Genomic DNA, 14,974 nt, shown 5'->3' with positions numbered 1-14,974 from the left:
TTAGAAAGAAAATGCTGCCAGGTCTTCTGTACTAAATTACATCAAAAAGCCAATTGGGGATGTAGCTCAGTGGGCGAGCGCATGTTTCGCATGTATTGAAGTTCTGGGTTCAATCTCCAAATGTTACTTTTTACTGCATCGTTTTTGGCAAAATGTTCTCTTAGGCTTTACAGGATCTGAGACCTCGGTTAAACATTTCTTCAAGTTCTTACAATCTATCGACCGCGCCACACTTGCTGCCACTCTCACACCTACCAGCACACAGCTGCTTCCACGTTCGCCCTCCAAACTTCCCTGTTGAACAGCGCATCTCATCAGGTCGTGCGCTCCAATCCGATTAATAAAACAAGAATATATTCTCAACCTGTCCGATCCAGACAGTGAACGTTGCATTAAGACAAGGTTAAGAGAAGATTCATTGTTTATAAACAGGTGGTGAGCTGGTCTCCGTGTTGAGGATGATAGTCAGATGTGGTTTAAATTCCATTAGTCTGAGGAAATTGTGTATAGGAGGTCAAATATCCCGTATTATTCTCTTCACTTATAATTATGGTAAATTTCAGGCTCAATGCGGCCAGAATAGTTCAGTTCAGAGAGAGCATTTGACCGAAGATCAAATGATGACGTCTTTCCTCGGAAAGTTCTTACCACAATTGGCAAAATTCTCAAATATTGCCACGTGGAAATTATTACCTTTCTTTCTTTCTACCATTGTTTCCTTCTTCCCTCAGGTTCGTTCTGTTCACTCTCGCTGACTCACTGCCGCCGGTTCTCCCGCTTTCATTTGTTGTCCTCTTGCACTGTTTCCCCTCAGGCTCGCATGCACTGCTCAAGCTTGCATTCTTTTAGCGCCTTTCACAAACTGAACGCAGCGCAAAGCGCTGTACAGCCAATGAAGCATTATAAAATGTAGTTCCTGTTGTATTGTAGGAAACACCGCAGAAATTTTGCGCACAGCAATCTCCCATACGCAGCAATGTGATAATGACCAGATAACTCTGTTCTTTATTCGTACAGTTACATTATGGATACATCTTGAATTCAATTTACAATTTTTGTGTTCAAACATCCATCTATTAATTGATGATGCCCTGTGAAAAAGTAGTTTCTTCTGATCTAGTGTTTTGCAATACTCAGAAGAAAGTTTGCCATCGACTACTTTAATTTCCTATGTTACACTTTTGCAATATAAAGCCACGTTTCAATCACTAGTCATTAGATTCAGACGCAATTAGTTTTCCTGTGCTAGCATGGCCGAGCGGGTTGAGCCACTGGATTAACACTGCAGTGTTTTCAAAGGTGTGGGCTCGAACCGCATGGTTGCTAATTATTGCAGCATTTAAAATTTTGTCGCTTCAGAAAAAGCGTTATACTGTGCAGGCTTGCCAGTTTTCCCATATCTATATGACTTCTTAAACTTTTGATGCAATAATTTCTGTTCACTCACACGTCTCTACGCGGGCTGTATCTCAGTTACTCAGATTCCATCACTTTTACAATTGTGCTGCCCTCCTTGCTGCCACCATCTCACCGCCGCTTCCCTGTTCGCCCTTCCAAACTAATGGGTTGAACAGCACCTCCAATCTGCTCCTGCACTCCATTCCGATTAATTTATCAGGAATATATTCTCAAGTTGACACAGAGGGAGAAATAGACTGGATTTTAGGTGGTGTTACTTTTCCAGAGAGCATTAATGGGTTGCACTCCGGTGTTGTGGGTGCTGACTCTCTGATCGACCTCAAGAAGATCAGAGGGCTGTTAAAAAGCATATGGAATGGTTGGCTTTCTCAATAGCGCAATAGAGAAGCAAAGTAAAGAACTTATGCTGAACCTTCTTAAAACATTGGTTTAGTCTCAGTTGGAGTATTGTGTTCAATTATGGACATACACTTTGCCCAGAATTGCAAGGCCTTGGAGAGGGCGCAGAGGAGATTTACTAGAATGGTACCAGGTTTAAGGGATTTTAGTTATGTGGAGAGATAGGAGAAACTCGGATTGTTCTCCTAGAGCAGAGACGTTTAAGGGAGGCTCAATCGAGATATTCAAACATGAGGGGGTTTGATAATGCATGTAGGGAAACTCTGACAAGTGAAATGATAACCAGAGGCAATGGATGTAAAATATATTGGCGCACAGACGATTGTTAAGAGCAGGAACGCATTACCTAAAAAGGCAGTGGAGTCAGATTCGAGAGCAACTTGAAAAGGCCATTGGACATTTATTTGAAGATAACTCGCAGGGCGGTGGGAAGAACGCTGGGGTTTGGGATGAAATTGGACAGCTCTTTCAAGAGGCACAGGCACGACAGGCCGAATGGCCCCTGTTGTGAGGTCATATTCTATGACTTTAACCCCTCAATAATGTTAAAGTCCTAGATGATGTCTCCTCTCTGTCTACTTTTTCCTTGAGGGAAGATGCCAATTAATCCCTCAAGTCTTGCTTCTCATTTCCTCTTTCGCTGTTCTTGGAGTGATCAGGCCAGAATTCTTCTCTTCACACACGGTTGCATCAGGTGAACATACTTCAGCACAGATTTGGAACACAAAGGGAGATTAGAAAGATAATACTGACGGTTCTTCTGTCCTACTTTAAAACAAAACATCAGCTGGGGATGTAGCTCAGTGATAGAACGCATGCCTGTATGAGGTCCTGGGTTCAATCACCCTTACCTCCAAATATTGTTTGTAACACCTTCGTTTTCGGCAAAATGTTATTTTATGAGTTCCAGCGTCTCAGGCCTCGGTTAAACATTGCTTCCGTTACTTACAATCTATCGACTGTGCCACGCTTGCTGCCACTCTCACACCCACCTCTCTCCGCCGCTTCCCCGTTCGCCCTTCAAAACATCCCATCTGCCCCTGCGCTCCAATCTGATCAATATAACAAGAATATATTATCAACCTGACCTAGCCAGACAGTGAATGAAGGAATTTATCCTCATCTCAATCCTAAATGGCCGGACACTTATTCTGAAACGTTGAACCACGGTTCTGAATACCACAGCCAGGGTAGACAGCCTCTCAGTATCCGGCCAGTCAAGGCCTGAAAGAATTTATGTGTTCTTCCTTCGTACAGTCTGCTGATTTCATTTCACCACAGAAAACAATGTTTAACTGGATGGACACGCAGCAGGAAATTGAGCTCAGATTTATTCTCCAACCACTTTCTCGGACCAGCACGTGGTCGTATAAAGGGGAAAAACAGCACACGAGAGAAAAGGTGATTTGATTGCCGTACGTAGTGTCGAATTGCCTCAATTTGGCCAAACGCCGTATGAAGCAGCAAGTTGAATCAGACATTGCACTTCGTTTCAGTCTCAAAACGTTAAGCGATCACACACTGAAAACCGGACGCAAAAAGAAAAGCACAAGGCCCGTGCGAGTCACTAAACCGCATCCAAACACAGCAACCAAAGCAGCTCGTGTCAAAGATTTTGTGATTCGAAATTCATACCTCTAGCATTTGGCTGAAAACAAATGATTGCAGGGGCTGCTCGCTTCTCTGCCGCGGCGCCAGCGACAGGAACAATTCATCGACTCACAACCGAGTCCTCCAACATACTGGAGCTGATTGTGACTGTGCAGCTCAATCCTCAGTCCCTGATTGGACACATTCAAATGGGGGTGTGCTCACGCCGCTGTATGTGATTGGTTGGTTGTTGTCACGTGATCAGGGTGCAGGGCGATGCAAGGAAGCTGAAATTGTCTGGCAATTGTTATTGCTTCAAGCTTTCCGTTATAATCCATGTAAGTGTAAAATTGAGGAACGTGTAGAAAATGGATGATTTTCCAGCTGTATTTTCATGGAAAGAACGCTGCACTTGGAATCGTGGTATAATGGAAGTAGAATATCCAGGCTGCCTGGCAGAAGGCTGATCGCTGAAGCGATTGTTCCCACTGGAAGCAGGAAGGCAGCAGCAGTATGCTCACGACTGTTTATTCCACGGAATCAAAGTCTCCATTTTTATACCATAGATATGTTTGAAAAATTTAAAGCAGCTTATGTTCCTGCATGGGCTCGAACCACCAACTTTTCGTTTATAATAGCCAGAACGCACTGGCCCATTGTGCCACAGAGACAATGAAGGAATAGTAACGGCAATTATTCCACAGGAACCCAAGTGATTATGTACCAGAGCGTTCACAACAGAGGCAGCGATCTTGCAGCAAATGAGAAGCTGCATGGGTCCAACCGACTGTCCGGGTAATTGTGGCCAAGTGGTTAAGGCGATGGACTTATAAATCCATTGGAGTTTCTCCGCACAGGTTCATAATCCTGTCGACTATGGAAATTAAAACGTCGTCCCAAATGACCCGTTTTTACTTCATTTTAACTGCTGCCTTTCGGTTCCTGTGCTGAGGCATATTCAAAGCTACAACAACGATTCAAGCAGAAAGTAAAACAAGCACTTCACCCATTACGGCATCACGAGAGGCCTAGGCCACAGGAGAAAGACTACATTGTTTAATGCTCTTGAATCGTGAAAGCAATTTTAACCGTCGAAAATATTTATTTTGCAAGCCATTGACGAAAATACACGTCGCCCACGCAGTCATCTTCCAATTGGTTCTGCTTCCTACGGCGATGCTTATTTAATGAACTTAGCCAGACGACCCACAGTTCTCAACCCCGCTGGCCAAGGTCGGTACATTTGATCATAAGAAATAGGAGCAGGATTTGGCCGTGTGGCTCTCGAGCCTGCTCCGTAATTCAGTAAGATCATTGCTGATCCTCTACCTCAACTGAAACTTACCGACCTAGCCCCATATAACTTGATTCCCGTAATGTCAAAATCCATCTCGGTTAGGAATGTACTCAATGGCTGAACAGCCACAGCCCTCTGCGGTAGTAAATTCCAAAGCGGCACAATCTTTAGAATGAAGACATTTCTCCTCATCTCAATCCTAAATGGCCGGCCTCTTATTCTCAACTTTCTCCCCTAACTCTGGACTCCACAGCCAGGGTAAACAGCCTCTCAGCATCCGCCCAGTCAAGCCCTCAAAGATTTTATATGTACTTCCTTCATACAGTCTGCTGATTTCATTTCACCACTGAAAATAATGGGACTCAAGGCGGATAAATCACCTGGACCTGATGGCTTACATCCTAGGGTCTTGAGGGAAGTGGCGGTAGGGATTGTGGATGCATTGGTAATAATTTTCCAAAACTCCCTGGACTCGGCAAAGGTCCCGGCAGACTGGAAAACTGCTAATGTAACACCCTTATTTAAAAAGGGCAGTAGACAGAAGGCTGGAAACTATAGACCGGTTAGCCTAACATCTGAGGTAGGTAAAATTTTGGAGTCCATTATTAAGGAGACAGTAACAGGACATTTGGATAATCATAATTTAATACGACAAAGTCAGCATAGTTTTATGAAGGGGAAGTCATGTTTGACAAATTTGCTGGAGTTCTTTGAGAAAGTAACATATAGGGTGGATAAAGGGGTACCAGTGGACGTAGTGTATTTAGACTTCCAAAAGGCATTTGACAAGGTACCACACAGAAGATTGTTGCTTAAGATAAAAAATCACGGGATTGGGGGTAATATTCTGGCATGGATGGAGGATTGGCTATCAAACAGAATGCAGAGAGTTGGGATAAATGGTTCATTCTCAGACTGGTAATCAGTAGCTAGTAGTGATCCGCAGGGGTCAGTGCTGGGTCCCCAAATCTTTACAATCTATATTAACGATTTGGAGGAGGGGACCGAGTGTAACATATCAAAGTTTGCAGATGATACTAAGATGGGAGGGAAAGTAGTGAGTGAGGAGGGCATAGAAAACCTGCAAAGGGACATAGACAGGCTAAGTAAATGGGCAGAGATTTGGCAGGTGGAATACAATTAAAGAAAGTGTGAGGTTATGCACTTTGGCAGGAAAAGTCGTAGAGCAAGTTATTATCTTAATGGCAAGAAACTGGAAAGTACTGAAGTACAAAGGGATCTGGGGGTCCTGGTGCACGAAACTCAAAAGGTTAGTATGCAGGTGCAGCAAGTGATTAAGAAGGCCAATGGAATGTTGGCTTTCATTGCTGGAGGGATAGAATATAAAAATAGGGTGGTATTGCTTCAGTTGTACAAGGTATTGGTGAGACCGCACCTGGAATACTGCGTACAGTTTTGGTGTCCATACATAAGAAAGGACACACTTACTCTCGAGTCAGTACAAAGAAGGTTCACTCGGTTAATCCCGGGGATGAGGAGATGGACATATGAGGAGAGGTTGAGTAGATTGGGACTCTACTCATTGGAGTTCAGAAGAATAAGAGGCGATCTTATTGAAACATATAAGATTGTGAAGGGGTTGGATCGGGTGGATGCGGGGAAGATGTTCCCGATGATGGGTGAAACTAGAACTAGGTGGCATAGTCTTAGAATAAGGGGCTGCTGTTTCAAAACTGAGATGAGGAGGAACTACTTCACTCAGAGGGTGGTAGCTCCATGGAATATGTTGCCCCAAAAAGCTGTAGAAGCTACATCATTACATAAATTTAATACAGAAATAGACAGTTTCCTAGTAGTAAAGGGATTTAAGGGTTATGGCGAGCGGGCAGGAATTTGGACATGAGTCACAGAGTTACACAGCACAGAAGAAGGCCCTTCGACCCATCGTGTCTGCGCCATCCATCAAGCCCTGTCCAATCTAATTCCATTTTCCAGCATTTGGTCCATAGCCTTGTATGCAACGGAATTTCAAGTGCTCATCCAAATGCTTCTTGAATGTTGTGAGGGTTCCTGCCTCGACCACCCTTTCAGGCTGTGAGTTCCAGAATCCAACCACCCTCTGGGTGAAAAAGTTCCTCCTCAAGTCCCCTCTAAACCTCCTGCCCCTTACCTTGAATCTATGCCCCCTTGTTATTGACATCCCTACTAAGGGGAAAAGTTCCACTTTATCTACCCTATCTATGCCCCTCATCATTTTGTACACCTCAATCAGGTCCCCCCTCAGCCTTCTTTGCTCCAAGGAAAACAACCCCAGCCTGTTTAGCCTTTCTTCATAGCTGAGGCACTCCATCCCAGGTAACATCCTGGTGAATCTTCTCTGCACCCTCTCCAAAGCAATCACATCCTTCCTATAGTGAGGCGACCAGAACTGCACACAATACTCCAGCTGTGGCCTTACCAACGTTTTGTACAGCTCCATCATAACCTCCCTGCTCTTATATTCTATGCCTCGGCTATTAAAGGCAAGTATCCCATATGCCTTTTTAACCACCTTATCTACCTGATCCGCTGCCTTCAGGGATCTATGTACATGTACACCAAGGTTCCTCTGACCCTCTGTGCTTCCTAGGGCCCTACCACTCATTGTGTATTCCCTTGCCTTATTTGTCCGTCCAAAATGCATCACCTCGCACTTTTCAGGGTTAAATTCCATTTGCCACTTATCCGCCCATCTGACCAACCCGTTTATATCGTCCACCCCACCAATTTTCGTGTCATCTGCGAACTTACTGATCACACCTTTTACATTCTCATCCAAATCATTTATGTAGATCACAAACAGCAAGGGAACCAGCACCAATCCCTGAGGTAACCCACTGAACACAGGCTTCCATTCACCAAAGCAACCTTCGACCATCACCCTCTGCCTCCTGCCACTCAGCCAGTTTAGGATCCAACGTGCCAAGGCACCATGGATCCCATGGGCTCTTACCTTCTTGACCAGTCTCCTTGGCGGGACTTTGTCAAAAGCCTTACTGAAGTCCATGTATACCACATCCACAGCATTTCCCTCATCCACACACCTTGTCACCCCCTCGAAAAATTCAATCAGATTGGTCAGACATGATTTACCCTTGACAAAGCCATGCTGAATATCCCCGATTAATCCTTGCCTCTCCAAGTGGAGACTAATTTTGTCCCTCAGAATTTTTTCCAATAATTTCCCTCCCACAGATGTTAGGCTCACTGGACTATAATTCCCTGGTTTATCCCTGCTACCTTCTTGAATAATGGTACTACGTTAGCTGTTCTCCAGCCTTTGGTACATCCCCTGTGGCCTGAGAGGTTCTGAAAATTTGTGTCAGAGCCCCTGCAATCTCCTCCTTTTCCTCACACTGCAGCCTGGGATACATCTCGTCCGGGCCTGGGGATTTATCCACTTTTTGGCCTGCTGCAACCGCTCGTACCTCCTCCCTCTCGATGCTAATATGTTCAAGTATATCACAGTCACCTTGCCCGATTTCTTTGTCTAAATCGTCTTCCTCCATAGTGAAAACAGATGCAAAAAATTCATTTAAAACCCCGCCTACATCATCTTGCTCTACACACAGATTGCCACTTTGGTCCCTAATGGGCCCTACACTTTCCCTGGTTATCCTCTTGCCCTTAATATACTTATAAAACATCTTAGTGTTTTCCTTTATTTTGCTCGCCAGTGTTATTTCATGGCCCCTCCTCGCTCTCCTAATTTCTTTTTTAAGTATGCCCCTGCACTTTTTATACTCCTCTAGGGCTTCCTCCGTCTTTAGTCTTTTGTAACTGCCAAAAGCCCCCCTTTTTTTCCTAACGCATTTTTGTATATTCCTTGTCATCCAAGGTTCCCTTTGCTTGTTGGTACCACCCTTGACCTTTACGGGAACATGTTGGCGTGGTACTCTCTCTATTTCCCTTCTGAAACTCTCCCACTGCTTTGATGTGGATTTTCCTATGAGTAGCTGCTCCCATTCCACTTTGGCCAGATCCTGCCTTATCATATTAAAATCGGCCTTCCCCCAATTTAGAACCCTTATTTCCGGGCCGTCTTTGTCTTTTTCCATGACCACCTTAAATCTCACCGAATTATGCTCACTGTCGCCAAAATGCTCTCCTACGGACACTTCCACCACTTGCCCGGCTACATTCCCTAGAATTAGGTCCAGTACCGCCCCCTCTCTTGTAGGACTTTCTACACGCTGGCTCAAAAAGCTCTCCTGGATGCACTTTAAGAATTCTGCACCCTCTAAGCCTTTCACACTCTGACTATCCCAATTAATATTGGGGAAGTTGAAATCCCCCACTAATATTACCATATTATTTTCGCACTGCTCTGAGATTTGCCTACATATCTGTTCCTCTATCTCCCCCTGACTCTTTGGGGGCCTATAGTACACTCCCAGCAAAGTGCTTGCCCCCTTTTGGTTTTTATGTTCTACCCATATGGCCTCATTAAAGGAACCCGCTAATATATCATCCCTCCTTACAGCAGTAATTGACTCCTTAATTAATATTGCAACACCCCCTCCCCTTTTACACCCCCCTCTGTCTCGCCTGAAGATTCTATACCCCGGAATATTGAGCTGCCAGTCCTGACCCTCCCTCAACCATGTCTCCGTAATAGCAACAATATCGTACTCCCATGTGTTCAACAACAACTTCAGTTCATCCACCTTATTTGCAAGACTCCTTGCATTAAAATAAATGCTTTCCAGCCTTGCCATACTCCCTTTTGCCTTCAATATTTCCTCTGCCTTCCCAGCTGACTTGTTTTTTCCTCCGTATTTGGCTGTAATTCACCCCCTACTATAGCTCTACTCTGTATCCCATGCCCCTGCCAAGTTAGTTTAGGTTCGGATCGGTCATGGCCCTGTGGGTAGCGGAGCGGGCCCACTGCCGTATAGCCTGATCCTGCTTCGATTTCGTGTGTCTAATTCTGTTAGATTCAGGAGATGGTTCTGTGATAGTGGATTGGCGGTTAGGATCAGATCAGCCATGATCTTATTGAATGGCGGAGCAGGCTCGAGGGGCCAATTGGCCTACTCCTGCTCATATTTCTTATGTTCTTATGTTCTTAAAACTATGTTTAACTGGATGACACCCAGCAGGAAATACAATGCAGCCGCTGATTTATTCTCCAAACACTTTCTGTGATGCGCACGCGGCCGTCTAAAGGAAAAAAAGCAGCACACGAGAGAATAGGCGAGTTAAATCCAGTTCGTAGTGTCGAATTGCCTCAATTTGGCCGAATGCCATATGAAGCAGCAATTTGAATTAGACATTGCACTTCGTTTCAGTCTCAAAACTTTAAACGGTCGCACACTGCAAACCGCACGTGAAAAGAAAAGCACAAGGCCCGTGCGAGGCACTAAACCGCATTCAAACACAGGAACCAAATCAGCTCGCATCAAAGATTTTGTGATTAGAAATTCATACCTCTAGCATGTGGCTGAAAACAAGAGATTGCAGGGGCTGCTCGCCTCTCGGCCGCGGCGCCAGCGACAGAAACAGGTCATCTACTCACAACCGAGTCCTCTCCAATGTACTGGAGCTGCTTGTGATGGAGCAGCTCAATCCGCAGGCCCTGATTGGACACATTAAAATGGGAGCGTTCTCGCGCCGCTGTATGTGATTGAATGGTTGTTGACTCGTGATCAGGATGCGGGGCGATGCACGGAAGCTGAAATTGTCTCGCAATTGTTATTGTTTCAAGCTTTCCGTTCTAATCCATGTAAGTGTAAAACTGTGGAAAGTGCAGAAAAGGGTTTTCAGAATGGATTTTCTGCTGTGGCCTATTTTCCAGCTGGATTTTCATGGCAAGAAGCTGCACTTGGAATATTGGTAAAAGGGAATTAGAATGTCCAGGCTGCCTGGCAGAGGACTGAGCGCTGAAGCGATTGTTCCCATTGGAAGCAGGAAGGCAGCAGCAGTATGCGCACCGCTGTTCATTTCAAGGAATCAAAGTCTCCATTTTGATACAATAGATTACTTTGCAAACATTGGCCCAGCAATTCCTGTCACAACGCGTGAGTACGGACAGGGTACTCATGCGTGTGCCAGGAGGAATTGCCGGGTTTCAGCTTGCACAGCGCATGCGCTGAAAACCGGCATTTCCTTTCCACTGACCCAAGGGGTTAAGAGGCTGAACGCATGCGCGGTATTGGGCAGCGCGTGCGACTTGGATTTCCTGTATTTTTACAGATTTGCGCATGTGTAAAGGGCTCCGGTTTTTACGCATTGAAAAACCACACGTAAGTACTTAGTTTTACAGGTAAGTTGTCTTTTAGTACAATTTAGAATTTGTTTTCCCACAGTTTTATTATTTTTAAAGAATCTACAGTAAGGTAAGTTTAGTTTTAGACCCCATTTTTAAAAAAATTATTTTTTTCAAAAATTTGATTAATTGTTTAAAATAGATTTTTTTAAATTTATTCATAGTTAATTTAATTATTGGGATGCTTTTTAAAATTTTATTTAAAGTTTAAGTAGTGTTTTGGGGTGCCGTACTTTTCATGAGTTTGACAGTCTTTACTATCAAACTTATGAATGAAGTTTCCCCTCCCCTGATTGGCTGAACAGTGCTCACCTGATCCCAGCCGGCACATCGCATTAACTACGCCGCTGGGTCAGGTTAGCACAGCGCGCCGACATCAGAACCTGGCCTGTGACAGGAAATCCACTGCGGGCCAGGTTTCAGATGTCGGCGTGCCGGGTAAGTGCACATCGGGGGCTTGCACGTGCGGCAAGCCCCCGACACCAAGTTCTGGGCCATTAAAAGGCACTGACGTCCCTGGGTTGGCTTGAACCACTAATTCTTCAGTTAACAGCCGAACACGCTGGCACACTGCGACACAGAGACAGTCGATTAAAATGGTTTGCAAATGGAATTATTCCACAGGAACCCAAGGGATTATGGACCAGAGTGTTCACACCATAGGCACCGATTTTGCAGCAAATGAGAAGCTGCGTGCGGCCAAACGATTGTCGGGGTAGTCGTGCCCGAGTGGTTAAGACGATAAACTACAAATGTAGTGCCGTTTCCCCGCGCTGGTTCGAATCTTGCTGACTACAGACATGAGGACTTTGTCCCAAATGATCCGTTTTTACTTCATTTTAACTGCTGCCTTTTGTTTCCTGTGCCAAGACATATTCAAAGCTACAATCAAACAACGATTCAAGCAGAAAGTAAAACAAGCACTTCACCCATTATTACATCACGGCACCACGAGAGACCTAGGCCACAGGAGAAATGCTACGTTGTTTAATGCTCTTGAAACCGTGAAAGCAATTTTAACCGCAGAAAATATATATTTTGCAAACCATTGAAGAAAATGCACATCATCCGTGCAGCCATTTTGCAGTTTATGCTGCTTCCTACTGTGATGCTTATTTAATGAAGTAAGCCAGACGATCCACATTTCTTAACCCAGCCAGCCAAGATCGGTACATGAGAACATAAGAAGTACGAGTAGGAATTGGCCATGCAGTAGACTGTCAGGGAAGCTTCAAGAATCTTCCTGTCAGCAAGCAGAGCAACGCATCTATCCTCCGTGCTGCTTTGAACTTCAGATCACTTTCACGCCAGGCAAACTTTACGTACAAGGTGACATCTTTTAGGCGAGAACACAAACGCCATGTTCGCGAACCACAGCACCAAGTGCGGGTAGGCTTCCATTTGACATCTATTTCCTTCTGTGCTTTTCTCTGAGACAGAGAAACACAGTCAGAGAGAAGCCATTGGGAAGTGGCAAGTAACATTCGTGCCACAAAAGTGCCAAGCATTGACTATCTCCAACAAGCGAGAGTCTAACTATCGCCTCTTGATATTCAATGGCATTACCATTACTGAACCTCCAACCATCAGCATTCCAACAAGGAAATGCACCTTTAACAGATCCAGCTGGTTCAGTCGGTAATGCAGTGCGATTCTTAATTTCAGTGACGTGGTTTGAGATTTATGATTGTTTATAAACTTTTATGTTGCTTACACGGGAAAGCAACATTAATTAACTGATAAACTTCTTTTGCAGGATGAAGGTAATGCTAACTGAGGGAGAGTCACTACTTCAATAATCTGTTAACTGTTTAACCATATCCCATTTTATACACTGAATTTAGAATCATAGAATCATAGAATTGTTACAGCACAGAAAGAGGCCATCCGGTCCATCGAGCACATGCCTGCTCTCTGCAGGAACACTTCAGCTAGTCCCACTCCCCCGCCCTCAGGTACTTATCCAATTCCCTTTCGAAAGCCACGATTCAATCTGCGCCCACCACTTTGTCAGGCAGTGCATTCCAGATCCTAACCACTTGCTGCAAAACGTTTTGTTCCTCATGTTGCCTTTGGACCTTCCGCCAATCAGCTTAAATCTGTGTCCTCTGGTTCTCCACCCTTCCGCAAATGTCATCAGATTCTCCCTGTCTACTCTGTCCAGACCCCTCATGATTTCCAACACCTCTTTAGCTCTCCTCGCAATCTTCTCTGCTCCAAGGTGAACAACTCCAGCTTTTCCAGTCTATCCCCAAAACTGAAGTCCGCCATCCCTAGAACCATTCTTGTAAATCTCCCCAGCACACTCTCTAACGCCTTCTCATCCTTCCTAAAATCTTGTGCCCAGAATCCTCCATCTGAGGCCTAACCAGTGATGTATAAAGGCTCAGCATTACCTCCTTGCTGTTATACTCTATGCCTCTATTTATAAAACCAAGGAACCCATATGATTTTTCTCAGCCTTCTCAACTTGTCCCGCCACCTTCAAAGATAGAAAAACACACCCCGAGGTCTCACTGTTCCTGCACCACTATTAAATTGTAGCATTTAGTTTATGTTGCCTCACCTCATTCTTCCTACCAAAATGGATCACTTCACACATTTCTGTGTAAAATTACACCTGCTATGTCTCGGACCATTTCACCCCGCTGTATATGTCCGCATGAAGTCTGTTATGTTCCGTCTCATTATTTACCACATTTCTGAGTTTCCTTTCATATGCAGTGCTTGAATATATGCCCAGTATACCAAATCCAGGTCATTAATATATATAAAAAGAGCAGTGGTCCTAATACCGATCCCTGTGGAACACCACTCTATGCTTCCCTCCAATCTGAAGTAAAACCGTTCACCACTATTTGCAACTGACACAGGTGCAAAGCATTGTATTCATTCTATTAACACAAACTTTATGTATAAAAACCACACCCATATACACAGCAAACAAACGTGCCTTTATATATAGCCTTTAAAGTGGTAAAACGTCCCAAGGCGCTTCACAGGAGCGATTATCAGACAGAATTTGACACCGAGCCACATATGGAGATATTAGGGCAGATGACCAAAAGCTTGGTCGAAGTGGTAGATTTAAAGGAGCCTTTTAAAGGAGGAACGAGATGTGGAGAGGTTTGGGGAGGTAATTCCAGAGTTTAGGGCTTGACTCCCACACCCACAGTTTGTACTTTTACATGGACTTCTTTTCAGTTCTGAATATAGTCCAAACGACGCAAGTTTAATTGTTTTTCAGAAGCTACTCGACCTGTTGTGTATTTTGAGCAGTTTCCCAGTTTATTTCCCTGTGATGTGATGATTGTGCGGGCTCGGAGCGTGTAATTGGATTGGCTGCGTCATTTCCTTATACACCTCGGAATTCAGGAGAACATGGCTCGTGGTTTGTAGAACAAGTTAAACCCCTGGGGCAGAGCCAATAGGCGCCTGGCTGCAATCGGCGACAAGGACGTGCCAATTTGTCTGTCCCCGGGAGCTCAGTCAGTAACGATGAGACTCTTATTCTCAGGGTGGTGGGTTCGAGTCCTAAGTTGGGTGAGTGCTTTTTGTTCAATTTTTATGTTGCTTTAATGGAAACGCGTTATTAATTGACAGATAATTTTCTTTTGCACAATGAAATAAATGATATATGAGAGAGAGTCGATACTTCAATACAAAAGCAAAATATTCCCCACTTCTACATTGGCTGAGGCCCAACCAGTCCCCATCAACCACCGCCGTCCTTCGCCTGGCTGAACTTGTTCTCACATTGAACAGCTTCTCCTTTGACTGGACTCACTTCCTCCAAATTAAACGTGTTGCTATGGGAACCCGCATGGGCCCTAGTTATGCCTGCCTTTTCGTGGGATATGTGGCACATTCTTTGTTCCAGTCCTAATCAGGTCCCCAACCTCACCTCTTTTTCCGGTATATTGATGACTGTATCATTGCCATTTTCTGATCTCGCCCTGATCTAAAACATTTCATTCATTTGCTTCCAATTTCTACCCTTC

General features: G+C 44.6%; 1 non-coding gene across 1 annotated transcript; it reads left to right on the top strand.

Moving 5' to 3' along the window:
• The first annotated feature begins 4,203 nt into the window (after positions 1–4,203).
• On the top strand, positions 4,204–4,287 carry trnai-uau (transfer RNA isoleucine (anticodon UAU)). The gene has a single exon. It is a non-coding gene; the product is annotated as a tRNA-Ile (tRNA).
• Positions 4,288–14,974: the final 10,687 nt, after the last annotated feature.

Source organism: Somniosus microcephalus, unplaced genomic scaffold, assembly GCF_052327205.1.
Source record: "Somniosus microcephalus isolate GS21.2 unplaced genomic scaffold, FLI_Smic_1.0 unresolved_chr5, whole genome shotgun sequence".
Taxonomy (NCBI): Eukaryota; Metazoa; Chordata; class Chondrichthyes; order Squaliformes; family Somniosidae; genus Somniosus; species Somniosus microcephalus.
This window is presented reverse-complemented; position numbering and strand designations above follow the sequence as displayed.